General features: G+C 49.0%; 1 protein-coding gene and 1 pseudogene across 2 annotated transcripts in view; one reads left to right on the plus strand and one right to left on the minus strand.

Annotated features, from left to right (window-relative positions):
- ZDHHC14 (zinc finger DHHC-type palmitoyltransferase 14) overlaps positions 1–17,014 on the plus strand; it is a 237,790-nt gene that overhangs the window by 192,037 nt on the left and 28,739 nt on the right. The window lies entirely within an intron of this gene.
- Positions 1,334–1,434, minus strand: LOC138396128 (U6 spliceosomal RNA; annotated as a pseudogene).

A 17,014-nucleotide genomic window follows, 5' to 3' on the forward strand; every position in this document is an offset into this window, starting at 1 on the left:
ATTCTCTCTGTTACCTCCTTTGCTCCTCACAGCCAGCCGGAGCAGTCATCAGGGTGGAAAGTGTCACCGCCGTTTGGTGCAGGACAAAGGGCCAGGGAGGGTGGAGACTTGCCCGCGATCAGACAGCAAGGCTAGAACCAAACCAGAGGCGGCCTCCAGGCCCTGTGTGGAGGTTCAGAGACCGCAGACTTAGAGAGGGATGCTCAGCTGGGCCCGAGAGTGGGCAGGCAGCATGCGGAGAAGTAAGATCTTAACATGGGAAAAGGTAGCGACTTCTACCCCAGCCTGTTGTTCATCCAGCAATTAGTGTCCACCACGAATGAGGCTCTGTATGTGGGCACAAGGCGTGGGGAGTGGGCTGTGCAGGAGCAGCGGGAAGATGAATCACACATATCCCCAGCCCCTATAAGCTCGGAAAGACTTCAAGAGGCGTAAAGAAGGTAACCGTCTGGTACAATCCATCAGGGCCCCTGCAAAGTCATAAATAAGCTCAACTTGCTAGCTCTTGCCCCAGGATTATCATGCAGTTAACAAGATAAGATGTATGTGTTAAGTACTTTAAATTTTAAAAAATTCTCTCATATATATATGTATACATACATATATATGTGTGTGTGTGTATATATATATATGAATGAAGATTGCATTACCGTCCTGAAATCGTGCTACCTGAACCTCTGAGTTTTCCTTATCAGAGAGGCTCTCTGTATCTTGGGTTGGGCCTTCTCCTCCTCAGGGTTCCTGGGAGTCCTGTAAGATCTAGAGAGAGAGATTAATGAGGTGAGCTGCGTACTTGGATTAGAAAGTACCAGAAGTGTGATGGAACCCAGCAATTTGAGTGGAAATGTTCAATGATCCGCCCCAATGGCCAGGACAAAGGCCCGGGCGGGAGCTCAGTTGCTTCGAGGGCAGACGGATGGGGACGGTGGCCCTGGTGCAGACGTGCGTCTTACTCCCGGGCCCGACTCTCCTCCCAGGGCCTGACCTGACCTGGGTACCGTGAGTGGAATTCAGGGAGTCTGTGAACTTGGAGGGGAAACAGTTAGATCTTTATTTCCACTAACTTCTAAATGAAATTGAGTATTTCCTTTAATTATGAGTATAGGCTACGCATCACATTAGTAGTGTTTGTCACCACTAGAAACCGCAGATACTGTCATACGACATTACAGTTATATATATCTCAGAATAACATTTGTACTTGTTACTACTTTGGAATTACAGTAGTTGATAAACCATAGATCTTATTAGTTAGCATATTAATAAGTGAGCATGTATTTTACTGTATCATAATGGCAAACTTATTTTGAAAACAACATTTCTTTTTTTCCCCTAAAATACGGAATGCTTCACAAATTTTCGTTTCATCCTTGCACAGGGGCCCTGCTAATCTTCTCTGTAGGGTTCTAATTTTAGTGCTGCCAAAGTGAGCACCAATATTTCTTTATGACTGCTTTCTTTTGTGTTTTCTGTATTTAAAACCCTTCTGGAAAGGAGTCCATGGGCCTCCCCAGACTACTGAAGGGTTCGTGGCACACAAAGTTAGGCCCTTCTGCTTAAGTCTTGTTTAGACTCTTGAGTTGTTAGAAAACAGACTCCTCAGGATGACAAGTAACATCATCTCTCCACCCCACCAGAGGGTTTGTGTTGATTTTTTTCAAGTAATATACAATAACATTTCTTTCAAGAATGCCATTTTTAAAAGCTCTTTTTTAAAACGGAAACAAACTACACTGGGCTCATTCTTCTTCCTTCCTCCCTTCCTTCCTCTTTTTCTGTCTGGACCCAAACACAGGTGGGCAACAAACATGGCTTCCGAAGGCCGGGAAGGCGGCCCTGGGCCACGCACGGGTGTGGCCTGCTGAGCCTGGTGTTCACAGGTGCTCTCAGTGGTTTTCTGGGAGCACCTGTTTAACCCTTTCATTACAAAGCAGGGAACAGGGAGGGCAGGGGCAGGATGAGGTCTAAGGTCTATGCCGCAGGCCCCTCCCGGTGCTCTGGGTTTTTGGTAAACAGAACCCATCTTAATGACTGTTTAAACATTGCTGGGCCTCATTCCCTCCCACTGTTCCTGTCTCAATCCCTTTTTATGTCCTAGGAAATATTAGGAAGAAAAGAACCCTAAGTGTAGTTAAAGAAATTAAAACCCTCTCAGGAAAGATAATAGAATATTTACAATATTGTCTTAAATTCAAAGCCACAGCTGTTTCCAGGCTCCACATGGGTTTTATGACAGTTTGTATCACGTACCTTTCCACTGAAAGTTGGCAAAATAAGCTGGTATCACAGAGCATAGTCCTGGCTCTTACAAGTTAAATTCACAACAGTGTGGTAGTGTGTGCCGTTTATCACAAGGTAGAAGTAGCTGGTTTTCTACCAAGTGGTTTGTGCCTGAAAAGCCATTGCTTACTACTGACTGATTTATGGGTTTGTTTTTCACCAGTGAATTGGAAAAAAATGCATTTTTTCCACCTTTGATCATGCTGATACTTTGCTGCAGGATAGGAAGTCGCCCCTGTGCGTGCCTGGAATTACTGTGACACTGCGCTCCGGGGAGCAGCGGCTTCTAGGCTAACAGTCCGTTAGTGCCGTGCCCTCGGCCGGTGAGCACTTTGAGTTCACCTGTGGCAGCTGACAGTAAACACGAGGACCCAGGAACAGTGAGGTCAGCTCGGAAGAGCCAGGACCGAGCACCACCTGCGCCAGGCTGTGCAAGCCTAGAGGGAAAGTGAGCGGCAGGGAATGGATGTGACAGCAACGGTGCTGGAGACTAGAGGCCTGGGATGGGCCGAGGGCAGCCCACGCTGGACAGAGGGGCCAGTGGCTGGCTGCAGGGGAAGCTCCTGGGTAGGGTGGGGGGACCCCAGGATGGGCAGAGGACGCTGGCCAGGCCTGAAGAGGGGACCCACAGGCATCCAGAGCACTTCCTTAATCCAGCATGTTTCCCCATGACCAACACGCCTAGCTCTGGACAGTCCACAACGCTGTGGTGAATCGGGTGGGTTGTTCAAGGGTCTAAAGTGAAAAGTATCCCCATGCGCCACAGAGGAGGAACCCATTTTCCATTCTGCTCTAAGCACTGAGTGTCCTTCCCCTCTCCCGGGGCCACAGAACAGAGAACAGAGGAAGTGGACAGGCGCCGACCAGGGACGTGCCCCGAGGAGGAGGCAAACCCTCCGAGAGCCCACGGACGACTGCAGCGCACTCGGAGGCCGGACTCGGCAAGCACCGAAGCCAACGCGGGTAGCCGTAAGAGCCTTGCGATGTCAGGGGGAACACGCAGGGGGACCCCAGAGGAGGATCCAGGCTGGACCCGCGTCGGCTCTCTTTGGCCTGGCTAACAGTGTCAGCAGTTCCTTGGGGACAAAGAACTGGGAAGTATCCTAAACATGCTTTTTGGAAGTTTTGCCCATAACTTTGTAGGGTGAACCCATCCATCAGAGTCTATCACAGAGGAGGCTACGGACACTCCCAACAAAGTCCTTTGCTGGCATCAGAGAGGCCCACGCAGTGACCCCACCCACTTTAACACTGGGACGCAGATAGCTGCGCCGGGCAGACCTGACCAAGACCTGAGTCAAGAACAACCTGGACCTGGAGTGGGAACAGTCACACTGCACATCCCCCCACCAAGTTTTAATGAGCCTATTTTGTCTCAATGGCCCACACATTTCAGGGCCCTGTCAGTCACCCCGCGGTCTCACAACAGCCCCTGGAGGCAGGGATGGAGGCAGGGGTGTGGGTACAAATGAGAAAAGGCAGGGCCAAGTCGGTCCACACCCTGGAAAGCAGGGCTCTTGCCAGAGGCCGGTCAGAGAGGCCTTGGTCTTGGACCCTGCACTCGCAGGATTGGAGCCTGGGTTTAGTTGTACCGAGGACAGAGCCATCGCTTTAGGACAGACCCATGTCAGGTGAGCTTTCAACCTGGATGTACAAAGCCAGGATGCAGATTTGTTCATTTCCAACAAATGACTGTTCAACTGCCATTGTCTCAGGGGCCAGTGATCTCCACCATGCAGAGCCAGCTCTTCTCTGCCTTCCGTAAGCTATGTGGGCCAGTTCATAATCAGAGCGCCAGTTTACAGATGTAGAACGAGAACTAGAGCTGTCCCTGTGGTCGGCCCTGGAGGACTCCTGGGCACTTCGGTCAGGCACTCTCATGCAAGCTGTGCATGTGCACACTTTTAAAAAATGCTTTGTTAGAGGAGCTTAATAATTTAAAATAATGCATTAAAGTCAATTTTAAAATGTATGGTGTCTTTTTTTATTCTGTGCATTTATTTATTTAAACTGTATTTCTGACCAAAAAAAAAAAAAATGAGACTACATGTCTAAATACAAGTTTTTGGAAAGAGCATCCCACACCAACGGGAAAGTCTCAACAGCAGAATTTCTGGGCCCCCAGAGCACATTTCAGCCTGTGCTGGATTTGTCAGGGATGCTCAGTGTCAGTGCACGTTGCAGAGGCCACTTAAATGCAAAATGCAAAGGTAGATTTGTGCCTGCGGCTGGATCCAAGCCAGCAGAGGAAGGTGACCTCTGGCCAGCGCTTCCCTCATTTCTGCCTGGAGTCGTCAAACTGCAACTCAGCTTTAAAAATACTTTCCTTCCATACCCAGAAAAGCCACAGGCCATTCTCCATGAGTGTCTGTTTCTGTTTGTCGGACTCTCCCTGCATGTGCATCTTCTGTGACGGGCTCTGTCCCTTCTTGTTTGTGTGGTTCTTGGCTTCGCGTCTCCAGGGAGCGCGTGGTCTCCTCTTGCCGCAGCCACCTTCATCTCTGCATTTTAGCTTTCTCTCTCAAGGAAAAAAAAGGGATATTGCTTTTTTGGCTCTGTGGACTAGGTTAGTGTTCTCAACTGGAAAAAAGGTAGTTTTCTTCACCCAATCTAAACTAAATAAACCTCATAGCCCCCACCCTCAAACCTCCCAGAAGTACAAATTTAAAATTTCAGACTCCAAGAGAAATGTAAATTTTTAAAAATTAAGTCTGGTTGGGAACGAGTAATCCTGCTCCAGTTCTGGGAGGACAGAAGTGGCATCATTGAAAACTCCTGTCCACCCTACGGATGTGGGAGGGCCTGGCATGCGCCAGCTACAAGTTTGAATTAAAAAAATCTGTTTTACTACAACTCACAGTACGAAATGCATCTTACACTGGGACCCAATGTCACAATACGCAGATGAAATGTCATGAAGCAGGACTTACCTTTACCACGTGAGATGCCTTGATACTTTCTATTGTTTTGTTTGGTTTTTAATGCTGGTCTTGACCAACTAAATTAATTTCATGACTTGCTACTTGATTATAACCCATAGTTTTAAAAACCCAGGAATAAACTGTAGGGAACCAGCTCCTGTTCTGAGTGGGAGACGACTTCTGGGAGTTATGCAGGGGTGAGCCCAGGGTGCCAGCCTGCACATGGCCAGGATTTCAGGGTGTGCACCTCCAAGGGCCCCAAGGGTGGCACGCTGAGCACGCCACACAGTAGGGGGCACCTGTTTGCCTGCCTTCTTAGAACAACTCCGTAGTAAATGAGTCATTGAAATAAGGTATTGCAGTTTCTATGAGCTAAACCAATAAATAGGTCGACCATTCTCAGCCCAGGGTATAAGAACAGGCTTCCGGTGCATGAAATGTTATGTGAGTACGTAAGGGTGGGAGGAGGACGGGAGTTTTCATCAGATTTTCAAGGTATTAGGGAATGAAGAAAAGGTTAAGAACCATTGCCCTAGGTTACACATGGAGTTTCTGACATTCTTAGAAAACAGTAGGTAAAAAAGTAGACAGTTTTAGCATTTGTGGCTGTTCCTCTGGTGGCCCTCCTGGTTGCATGTCCTCCTTCTTTCTTTAACCTTGTTCCCCTCACACCCTTATCCGGCCAGCAGAACAACAGCACTCCGGAAGCCCCCTGCGTCACTGGCCCATGTGTCTGGGCTTGGTGGCTCTGGAGCGCACCCCCACCCCTTCCTTCTGGGAGCAAGGGAGGCTTTTTCTGTTTGCCCCAAGGCCCTCCGTGTGGAACACGATGCTGGCTACTCTCAGGTTTAACTCCTAGGTAATCACAGCTTCCTCGCTCCCCGTTGTTCTTAGAAGCCCTCTATACATCCTTGCAGAAAGTCCAGTGGATTCTCTGGACATTAATCTGCCACAAACGAGAAAGTCGCATTCCCAGGCCATAAAACCAGGCGGTTAGGGCCGGCGTCGTGGGTGTGCAGCCTGCACCCTCACACAGGGGCCAAGGTTGATTTCGTGTTCTGCTATCACCAGCTTGAAATTCTTAATCACTTTTTAATAAGCTGCCCCCTATTTTCATTCTGCAGTGGGCCCCTAAATGACGCAGCCAGTCCTGGTCATTAGACAGACCATTTTGCCTGTTCTTCTGAGTGCCTTTGTTTGGAAAAGTAATTAAGGACCCACTGAGTAGACCGCAGTGACTCGGTAGAGGGTTGCACACTTTATATAAACAAGAAACAAAGAACAATGCTCTAAGTTTAGAGTCTAAGAAGTGTGCACAGACCTGAGGCTGCTGGCAGGAGTTATTTATGGAGTATTTTGTAGTTTCTAAGTGCTTTTAGAGCCACCAGTCAGCTCTGGTCCTAACCTGGGTCTGTGAGAGCACCAGTTCTTATAAATTCTTTATTTATAAAGTTTCTGCTATTGGGCCTGCCAGCACTTCCTCATTTTATATAGGTAGACATGATTGACTTCGATTCTTGAAGTTTTATTTAGGGATAGAATCATAGTATTTGAGTTGGAAACAACCTTTTAGAGCACATCTTAACTTGCTGAGGCCCAGAAACCTGCCCAGGTCACATCGCTGAGTTGGCGAGAGGCCAGGACCCAAATTCAGGTCCTCCAGCTTCGAGTCCGGCGCCGGCCAGCGGTGTAGCGCCGTGCTGGCGTTCCGTGACTGCACACCGCCACACACTGGGACTTAGCTTGGGGCTGCTTAGAGTAATTACAGTAAACATTTACAAACTAGCTTGTTTATGGTTGTTGTACGCAAGCAGTGGCCCATTTTAGAAAATGAAAAATAACAAGGAAACTCAATATATGAAACAGACATAGGTCTAACTGCTGTAGTTCAAGGTGAAGAACAGGTGAGAGATGAGATGGGAATTTCCCAGCACCCAAGGAGCTCGGTTTGGAAACCCAGGCTTCCAGACACTGGGCTCTGCGGACACATCAGGGGTGCAGCCAGCGAGCGGGGAGTGCGGCCGCAGGAGCCAGAGGGCTGATGAAAGGAGATCTCGTTTGCACTGGAAGGTCCCTCTGGCAACAATGGAGGACACGCTCAAGGGGGACATCCAGGAAGATGTTACAGCGGTTCATGCACAAGGGGATAAGAGCAGGCACAGCGTAGCAGCCTTCAGAACTGGGAGCCGAGGATGGAGAAGATCGGAAACACAATCAGCAATTCCCGCTGACCACGTGGGTGTGAGGGACAGGAGGGCCCAGGGCAAGACGCCTGTGCATTCCCTACCTTGGGCAGCTAGAGGCAGGGGGCTGCAGGTGACTTCTGCATGTCCAGTGCCCCTCCTGCCTGCCTAAATGTGGCTTTGCTTCTGTTCCATATCGCAAATTGGGGCAGCCAGGACTTGTCCCAAGAAAAGTTGACTGAGCCACAAGGGCCCCTGACAGAGCCCTGGACAGACCTCAGACTGGGACGTCAAAGCAGGAATGCCCCGGGGTCTTCTGGCTGCTGCCCACCGTTTAGAGATGGGCAGCTGAGGACCACGGCAAACACAAGAAACAGGAGCAGCCTCGTAAATAGACACCATTGCAGCGAATCCGTCAGAGGACACGCAGGGGGAGGCGGGAGGGGGAGCCTTTGCCTGTCCGACTCTCCCGTCTAACATCTGTCTCTGCAGTCTCGTCACAACACAGGCATTAGTGTGTGTGTATTTTTATTACCAGATGAGACATAACATGAAGAAGCACCTTGAAAATTACAGAGCACAGCTGGCTTTAATTTTAATACTACTAGTAATGAAGTTGGGTCTCCAGTTTCAACTTAGAAAAGTGAAATGTCTCAGAAGCTTGGTCGGGTCCTCAGTCTTTCTGAATTTTTAAACGAGAGTTCTACTTGGACACATCGCGGTTTGCTTGCCAGGGAACCAGCCTCCATCCATGAGCCGCGGGATCCTGCTCACACACAGGGCTCTCTGCCTGCGTGTTGTGGATTCTTTGTTCCAAGGTCACAGAAACCTGTCTAGCTCGGAAAAGCATGCCTAATAGGAACAGAATTTTCCAATTTTGTGTATATATGTCATCAACTTACAAGGTTTTGAGGAGCCTTTGAATGGCTGGCTTTCTTGAGTGTATAATATGCCCATGAGATAACTCAGCTCTGAAACTTTATTTGGAGGATAAATTGACTGAGGCTTTGGAAAATCTTAGTAACTGGACATGAAAGAACGCATGAGACGGAGGGTGGAGAGGGAGCGGGAAAGAGGTGGGCAAACACTGGAGGCGCAGGTTCCAGGCGCTGGCGATTCCAGTCGGCTCTGCCCTGGGACCTGTGCCGCCAGGGGGCAGAGGGAGTGAAGGAAAGAATGTGAGCTGAGCGAGTATTGAAACCCAGAAAGCCCCGCAAATGCTTAAGCCATTCTGACATAAGGTGGTGCTACCGATTTCAAGCTCTGTAATTTCTAGAGAGGCATCGAGAAGTGTCGGAGGGGTGTTGGATGATAGCACGAGTTTGTTTTTCAAATTTGTAAGACAACTTGTCGTATTCCATGCAGAATTAAGGAGAACTCCCAGGCATAGTTTCTGGCCTTGTGAACCCAAAGACAGTGAGAGGTCAGCGCCGCGGGGCTTGGGTGGGGTCGGGGAGTGGCGTGGGGACGTCCGTCCACTGAGGACTCAAGCACGTGCTCGTGGTGGAGCTCTGTTCAGAGTTTCAAAAGTGACAGCTGGAGAATGACCAGAGACACCAACATACAAAGACTGTTTTCTTGAGGCTGTGCAAATTTGAATGTATGATACTGCCTTTATCTTAATGAGGCAGAGCCCTGATCTAGCTCCTAAGTCCCAGGAAGCCCAAAGCCCTCTCCAGCAGGTCTTACTCTGGCCCTTATCACAGGGACGAGTGCTGGGACGGGGAGCCCAATCCCGCCTGCCTACTTAAAATTTACTGTTTCATGTGACAACCCTCCCCGATCCAAAATTGGGGAATTTTGGAATTTCCCATTGGACCCGAATTGGCTAACTCACTTTTTAAAATTACCTCATCTATTCACTTTCTTACATCTCCTTTCAAAAGTGGTTTACATTACAAGCAGAATCGTCTTTCCCTACCTTCTCCCTCACTTTCTCTAGCAAGGCCTTTTATTTCTTTTCTCCACGGCTTTGTAATCATCTTTGTTCCTAACCAGCAGACCTAACTCACGGTGTACCTTGCTTCAAAATGCTCGCATCTGCCGTGCATGCTCATCCCTGCTCCTTGAAGCACAAAATTTCCCCAACATTGGAAACCAGAGTTGAAAACAGAAGTTAAACAAACCTAGAAAACTTGAGGAAATGGAAATGTATAAAATTGCCCATTGGGGGAGCTTTGGGGCGCTGGAGGGAGCTTTGCTGTCTGTTAGTCGAGCTCTATCATTTCAAGCCCAAAGAGACTCAGCTAGTGGCAAAGCCAGGGTGGGGGAAGGGCACTTTGGGCTTGGCCACATCACTGTCCAAGGTTATGTTAAATTGTAGCATAAAGGTCACAACAATTCTACATTTACTAATTGGTTTTTACATTGCCATGTTTTAGTTTTTTTAAACAAATGGAGCTAAAAGCTGCAAAATGTTAATTTATAAGACATTGGCAAGGACTCAATAGGAGAAGAATCCATAGAGATGCTAATAAAACAGTCCTTTTGCATTTAATTTTCCAGTTCAAAAGCGTCTTAGACCTTATCTAATCCAACTTTTTGCATGTGAAGAAATTGAATCCCTGTGCAGAAATGCTGTAATAATACTTTAAGGCCACAGAATTAGTTAATATGATTTCTTGATTTTGTTTCTCTGTAAAATTAAGCATATAGAAGAACTCATTTTCAGAAAAGGAGCTGAGAAGAGAGGGTAGGGGAAGAAACCTTCTTCCTGATACATGGCTTTGCCTCAGGCAACCGCATCTTAGTCCATTTTCTGTTGCTATAACTGAATACCTGAGGCTAGGTAATGCACAAAGAAAGGGAATTTATTTCATACAGTTCTGGGGGCTGGGAAGTCCGAGGTTGAGGGGGCACATCTGGAGAGGGCCTTCTTGCTGGTGGGGACTCCACAGAGTCCCAGGGCTGTGCAGGGCATCACAGGGTGAGGGGGCTGAGGGTGCCAGCTCAGGCCTTTCCTTCTCCTCTTTATAAAGCCACTAGTGCCCCATCCTCATGACCTTATCTAACCCTGATCACCTCCCAGAGATCCTGCCTCTCAAATACTATGGTGGGATTTCCCACCCTCTTAATACTGTTACCATGGGGATCAAATTTCAGAGGGGACAAACATTTAAGCCATAGCATCCCCCCCCACCCCCCGCCGAGCTCCACCATCTCAGTAATCAAGTTTACCAAGCAGCTTTATCAAATCCTTGTCTCCATGGGAAGTTTTGGCATCTTCATTGTTGACTTTGCTGAGGATAAGGCCACCCTTGACTTGATGGAGGGTTGGCATCTCCAGATGCGGACTGAGTTCTTCCCATGTACTGCAGAGGATAGAACCCTGGACCAGGAGAGGCCCAAGGGGCCACAGACATGCAAACACCAGCCCTGGCTTGGTAGGTTCCACTCATGTCCTCACTCCTGCTGACGTGCTGGGCCTGGGGGATTCCATCACCTTTTGAGAGTGGAGCCAGGAGGGAAGTGTCGGGTCCTCACCCCTGGCCCCAGAACAGCTGCCAGTAGAGAATTGACACTGGAGGCAGGGACAGGCAGGAGGTAGGTTCAGGTTCAAATGAACACCTGGCTTCGAATGCCAACTCCTCCACCTGCAGTTTTCTTACCTGTGAAATGGGAACGCTAGCATTGACCTTATTGGGGTTTGTGAGACTTAAATGACACAGTTCACGTAAGCACTTAGCTCAGTGCCGGGCACACAGCAAGGCCAGATATAAAGATTGGATGAAGACGAGAGAAGCTGGGGTAAGAGGCTTTTCAGAAATCTCTCCAGTCATCAGACACAGCGGCGAAGCTATTGTAGCTGAGACCCTACACAAGATTTAGAGCAGCATGAATTCTTTAGTGTCTAAGGACTTAGACCCCTGATCCTTTAGCTAGTTTAATATTCAGATGTTCCTATTGCATCATTTTATGATTTAATGATCTGGCCATAAAGGCCATATGCGACATGTACTACTGTATGTCAACATCCGTCCTTCTAAACAACAGACAAAAAATGGCTCATAGAGCAAACATTTACTAATTTTGGAGGTAAAATGCCCTGGGTTTAAAGAAAAGTAATTTTCCACCTCAAACCTTAGAAACATTTAACTTAATTTAAATGTAATTAACATTTAAATTAGGAGTTTTAAACTTCAATTGCACATTTCCATCTATTTTTTCACAAAATTCTCAGGCTGCCCAGAACCTGTGAGTGCTGCATGGAAATGCAAGATTCTGGCTCGGCCACCCCCAGCCGTAGGACATGATTTTTATCTAACTCTCGATCCCACTCTTGGGGTGTGTGTTAGAGCCCAGCTTCTGGGAGATTTCAAATTCTTAACACTTTTTTAAACATTTAATTCCTTTTTCGAGCAGCCTTTAAACACCACTTTTGCAAATACTTTTTTCCCTCATTATTTCTGTGGATTGTTCTGTCCCTGTTGCATTTTAATAATAATTCTCCATTGCTCCTTATCTTTAAGGCCTCTTTTTTCACTTTCAGTCTCTCCAGGAAGTTAAATCTCCCTCTAATCAGAGGAGAGGCTCCACGGACTCAGCTCAGGGAGGCGAGTTTCCTAACACTGCTCACTGGTTTCCTCTTCCGTAAAATGCGGAGAATAGCACCTACCTCTGAGGGCTGTTGCCAGGTTAAATGATGCTTCTAACAGGTACTCAGTGACTGGGAACTTTCTTTAATCATTAACAATAAATATTGCATTGTTATTTAGAGTTTTAGGTTAGCAAAATAGGACCATGGCTCCTTTTCTTAAACTGTGTTCCCACTGGCCACTTGAATGGTCCCTTCTTTCCCCACTGAGTATCTGAGTGAGGGCAGGTGACTTGCATTCCACTCTCCACTGGGGCTCTCACGGGCACCCCCTGGAGCTTTGAAAAAAACCAGTTCTGCCTCCCACCAGGAGCTGATCCACACTCTGACAATGGCCATCAGCTCTTTTAGCCCCTGGTCAACATCTTCCAGCCTTTCTCTGAATGTATTCAAAGGTGCCGGACCCCAGCTTTTCCTGCGGTCGGCATGCCTGAAATCTTAGGTTTGGGCAGTATCTTCCGGTGCCTCCACCTGGCAACCAGGAGTAGTGATCACTCATAAACCTATTAAAGGCAATTAAAGACATTTCCTCCTTTACTTAATGCATATTTACTGAGTGTCTGCTTCATGTCAGGCACGTAGGTGCCAGGGCTTATAGGATGACTAGAAGTGATCACCTCTAGGTCACCTGACAGAAAGAGGAACACGATCCACAAACTGTTGCAGGGCAGCACGATGCTGCCGGAAGTGTGGTCAGGGCGCCCCAGCTAGCTAACCCAGTCCCTCGCAATTTTAGAGAAACCGGTTTTCCAGCCACACCCCCAGCCCCACCCCCAGGGTTCCCCTGAACAGCCGTCATTTAGGGAATAGCTCCTCATCCCTGTCAAGGACTCCCCCAGCGAGACTGCAGCACACACACTGTCCACCTAAAAGGAAGAGGCTGAAGCACAAACTATGATTTAAAGAGTTCACTCGAGCCAAAGTAAGGACAGCTGCCGGGAAGACTCAGACCCACATAGCCTTGGCTATGAGCTTCGTCTGGCCTTTGTTACGAGCAGGTTTCTAAAGGCAGAAAAGGGGACAGGGAGTGGGCTGATGCAAAGTTGTTTGTCAGGACTCATTGGTTTACAGAAATAGCGTTGATCAGTGATTGGCGATGCATGGCGAAGCTATGGTGTGGGTTATAGTGTCCACATGGCGTTATTGGGTTGATTTATAGCTACCTGTGGCAATAGCAGGCAGTTTCCAGAGATGAATACATGGCTCAAAGTGGGAGTAGAATGTGATCGATGCCTCATTTTCATGTCTCTCTAGGCCTGATAATTTAAAAGGACTTGCATTCCTCAGATAAAAGTTCTTTTCTTTTCTTGAGACCACTCACTCCTGGAGTAGCCCAGGATCTAAACTTTAGAATCAAGGGATGTATCCACGACCCCGAAGTGTTTCCTTAATGAAGCTCCCATCACATGCACCCTCCCCTGCCACCCCTAGGACACATGACAGCCGTTCAACTTTGGCACACCAATAATACTATCATAATGGCTGTTTGAAGCTTCTCAGATGTGTTCACTTGGGTCCTGGGAGCTACATCAGGTGTCGGTTGCTGCCACTAGCGCTGTCCCCAGCTCAGCTTGTGCCCAGGTCTTGCCCACTCTTCTGCCCTGGGAGCTGAGTGACATGAGCTTCCCTGTTGGAAACCGCCCCCGGCAGCTCCTGAGCGTCCACTGCTCCTCCCACCCAGGACAGGACACGCCGCCGCGTGAGGCCTCCACCGTGCGTCCGTGGCCCGTTTTTATCCTCGAACCATAAAGGAAGAATGTCGTATGCTGCCAACAATGGTGACAGCACTGACTGATTTAGAAGCTAAATTAGGTCTATTGGGAATTTATCCCTTGGATCTGAGGACTATTTTGGAGTCTGAAAAGTGTCCTCACCAAATAAGAGAAGGAATTCTTTGAAGCCGTGCAGTCTTATGTTGTTGTTCTATTTCTTCTCAGTGTTGCTGCACCTGACGCGGTGTTGGGTGCACGGACGACACTCACGAAGGCAGTGGTGTGGCATTTAGTAGTCGAGAGCTCAGGTCCTGAGAGCTGGGCCCGTCCCAGCTGTGCTGCTTGTTCACTGTGTGGCCTTGGGCAGCGCACTCACTCACGGAGATGTTGTTCTGGTAGCATGAGGACGTATTTGGTCAAATGACAAGTATTTATCACACTTAGAGTAGGATTGGCAGACAAAAGCAAGTCAAAAGTAAATATGGTGGTGTCTTAGTCCGTTTTGTGCTGCTATAACACAATAGTTGAGACTGGGTAATTTATAAAGAAAAGGAAGTTATTTCTTACAGTTCTGGAGGCGGGGAAGTCCGAGGCCAAGGGGCTGCTCCGGTGGGGGCCTCCTTGCTGTGTCGTCCATGGAGGAAGGCGGACGGGCCAGAGGGTGCGCACGTGTGTCTGGAGGGGGTGAATCCTCCCTTTGTCAGGAACACTGTCTGCAATAGTGGCTCTAATCCATTCACGAGGGCAGAGCCCTCACAACCCAGTCACCTGGGAAAGGCCCACCTCTCAACACGGTCGCACTGGCGATTAACCCTCCAACACATGAACTCTGGGGGCACCTCCGGGCCATGGCAGCTGACCTCAGAGGAAGCTGGGGTGGAGCTGATGGGGCTTGGTCATGGATTGGCTGTGGGGGTGACGGAAGGAACAGGGGCAGGATTGATACCCCAGGTTCTGGCTTGCGCAACTCTCCAGAGGGGACCCTGGAGCGGCACGTGTTTGGGCAGGAGGACGGGAAGTCCTCTCCAGGCCAAGTCGAGTCCGAGGGCCAGGCAGGCCGTGCAGCAGGAGTCTGTTGCTGGAGGCGGGAGGCGGCATTTTGGCATCATCTGTGTAGAGTTGGCATTTGGGCCTTGGGATAAAAAGAGACTGGCAGTGAGGGGTGAGAGGTCCATGGAGGAGAGAGGAGGCGCAGGCTGCGCACAGCCCATCACCGGACGTCAGGCAGAGAGGGAGCACACGGGTCGGGCACCAGCGCATGTGTGGCGGCGCTGAGACCCCGAGACCCTGATACGTGCTGACTCCACAGAGGTCCCCGTGGAGCCCTTAGACTCATTCAGCACCATAAATTCAACAAACACGATGGAGGATGTGAAAAATATTCAAAGCAAGAATCTCCCAGGACGCCTACATTTTTAGTGGGATTTTTACTGGCCAATAAAGTTTTCGGTAAGACAAGTTTCCAGCTAGAAACGGCTTCAGCTCAGGGCGGCTGGAGACCCAGGAGCCAACGCCACCCCTACGACGGCGCTGGTCTCCCCAGCTCCAGGAGCCGTGGTCTTGCTGCCTCACCTGTGGCCTTTGTTTCTGTGGACCTCCTGCCTCCAGCAGGAAAACACAGGCTCCTGGCTTAGCCTTACTAAAATTTCAAAGCTAGAAGGACAGCGGCTGCCTGCCCTGTAGAAACCATCCACAGGGGCTGCAAGATCTCTGCGCCTCACATGGGTGCCGCCCCCGCGCCCCACTTCCTTTGCTGAGAGGCGACTTTCACTTCAGTTAAGAGGCTCAGCCCACCACACACTCTATGGTCAGAATCAGAGACTTCAGCCGTGCATGTGCTTTGCGTCCCAGCTGCCACTCTCATTCCCTTTTCTGTTGTCATATGTTAAGAGGAAAAGTGGTTTCTCAAAATGACAGCCTCAAAGTCTTAGGAAAATCTGGCTGATTGAGGTATTTTTTCTCTTTTTGTACTTCTTCATGTAAACCTCTCATTGTACAGACTGTGTAGATAGGTGACTTGGGGAAATGAGGCTTGTTTTTAATATTTAAAGACTTCATTAGAGCCATTTTAGGTTCACAGCAAAATTGAGAGGACTGTACAGGGAGTTCCCATATATCCCCTCCCTCCCGCCCTGTCAACGCCCCACCAGAGGGGAGAAATGCCTCACCACCGATGAGCCTGCCTTGACGCCTGTGATCATCCCGAGTCCACGGGTGGTATCAGGGTTCGCTCTTGCTGTTGTGCATTCTCTGGCTGCGGGCAAATGTGTAATGACCTGCGTCTGTCACTACAGTGTCATACACAGTGCTTCACTGCCCTAAGAATTCTCTGTGCTCCACCCGGTCATCCCTCCCTCCCCCAGCCGCAGGGAAGGGACTAGATCTCCCAGCTCTGCGGGGTTGGCTGCGCGTGTTAACATGTAACTCACATGGGCACACCATGGCAATGGCTTTTGTTGAGCATGTCGCAGGCCATCAGGTTGTCACCAGGCCAGTGAGCTCTGAAAGGTCTCCTCGTGTCCTCTGCTCAGATTGGCTGCTTCTCGCTAATACCACTTGCAGACAACAGTGATTCTCTTGCAGTTCCTCCGCTGCCACCATCATCCAGGTGTCCCTGTGCCCTTTTCAACAAACAAGCTTACATTCGACATAGGCCCTGAGATGAGTGGTTTGTGATACGTGACCAGAAAGTCATGACACTACCTTGCCTAACTGTATAACGTTTATGTTTATAGTTGCACCTCATATTGCCCTCCCTGTATGTTTTTTAAGCACATATAGATACATAAATATGAAAACTGGGTAGAGGCTAAGCGTAGAAAAGAGCGGGAGTGCAAAGCTAAGTCGTATGCCTCGTACTGTCCTGCCAGCGGCGGGCGGGCCGTCTGGTGCGAGTGGGGGTGTTAGAACAGTGTTCTGAGTCGAAGGTCAGCTGAGTGGGAGAGAGAAGCACTTTGCTGTTACATGCAAGGGGAAGAGCAATTCACGAATGCCTTACAGACTTCATGTGAAAGTCCCTGGGTTTGCACTTAGGGTACCATGGTGTGCAGCGTAATGTTGCCCATAGCCAACGCCCTGTCAGATTAGCAAGTGCCTGAGGCAGCGTGTGCGGTGGGACGTGGGAAGACGAGGACAGCTCCGAAGGACCTGGCCTCAGGTTCTAGTTCCATTGCTTCTGAGCTGTACAGCGCATGCAAGCAGCCTCCCATCTCTCTAAGCCTCAGTTTGCTAATCTGTAAAATAGGGCAACACCATCATTCTCGTTATGAAATATTTTGAGGCCAAACGTATTAATGCATGTGATTAATATCTGTTAAAGCGTTG

This window comes from Eulemur rufifrons, chromosome 15 (assembly GCF_041146395.1).
Source record: "Eulemur rufifrons isolate Redbay chromosome 15, OSU_ERuf_1, whole genome shotgun sequence".
In the NCBI taxonomy this organism is placed as follows: Eukaryota; Metazoa; Chordata; class Mammalia; order Primates; family Lemuridae; genus Eulemur; species Eulemur rufifrons.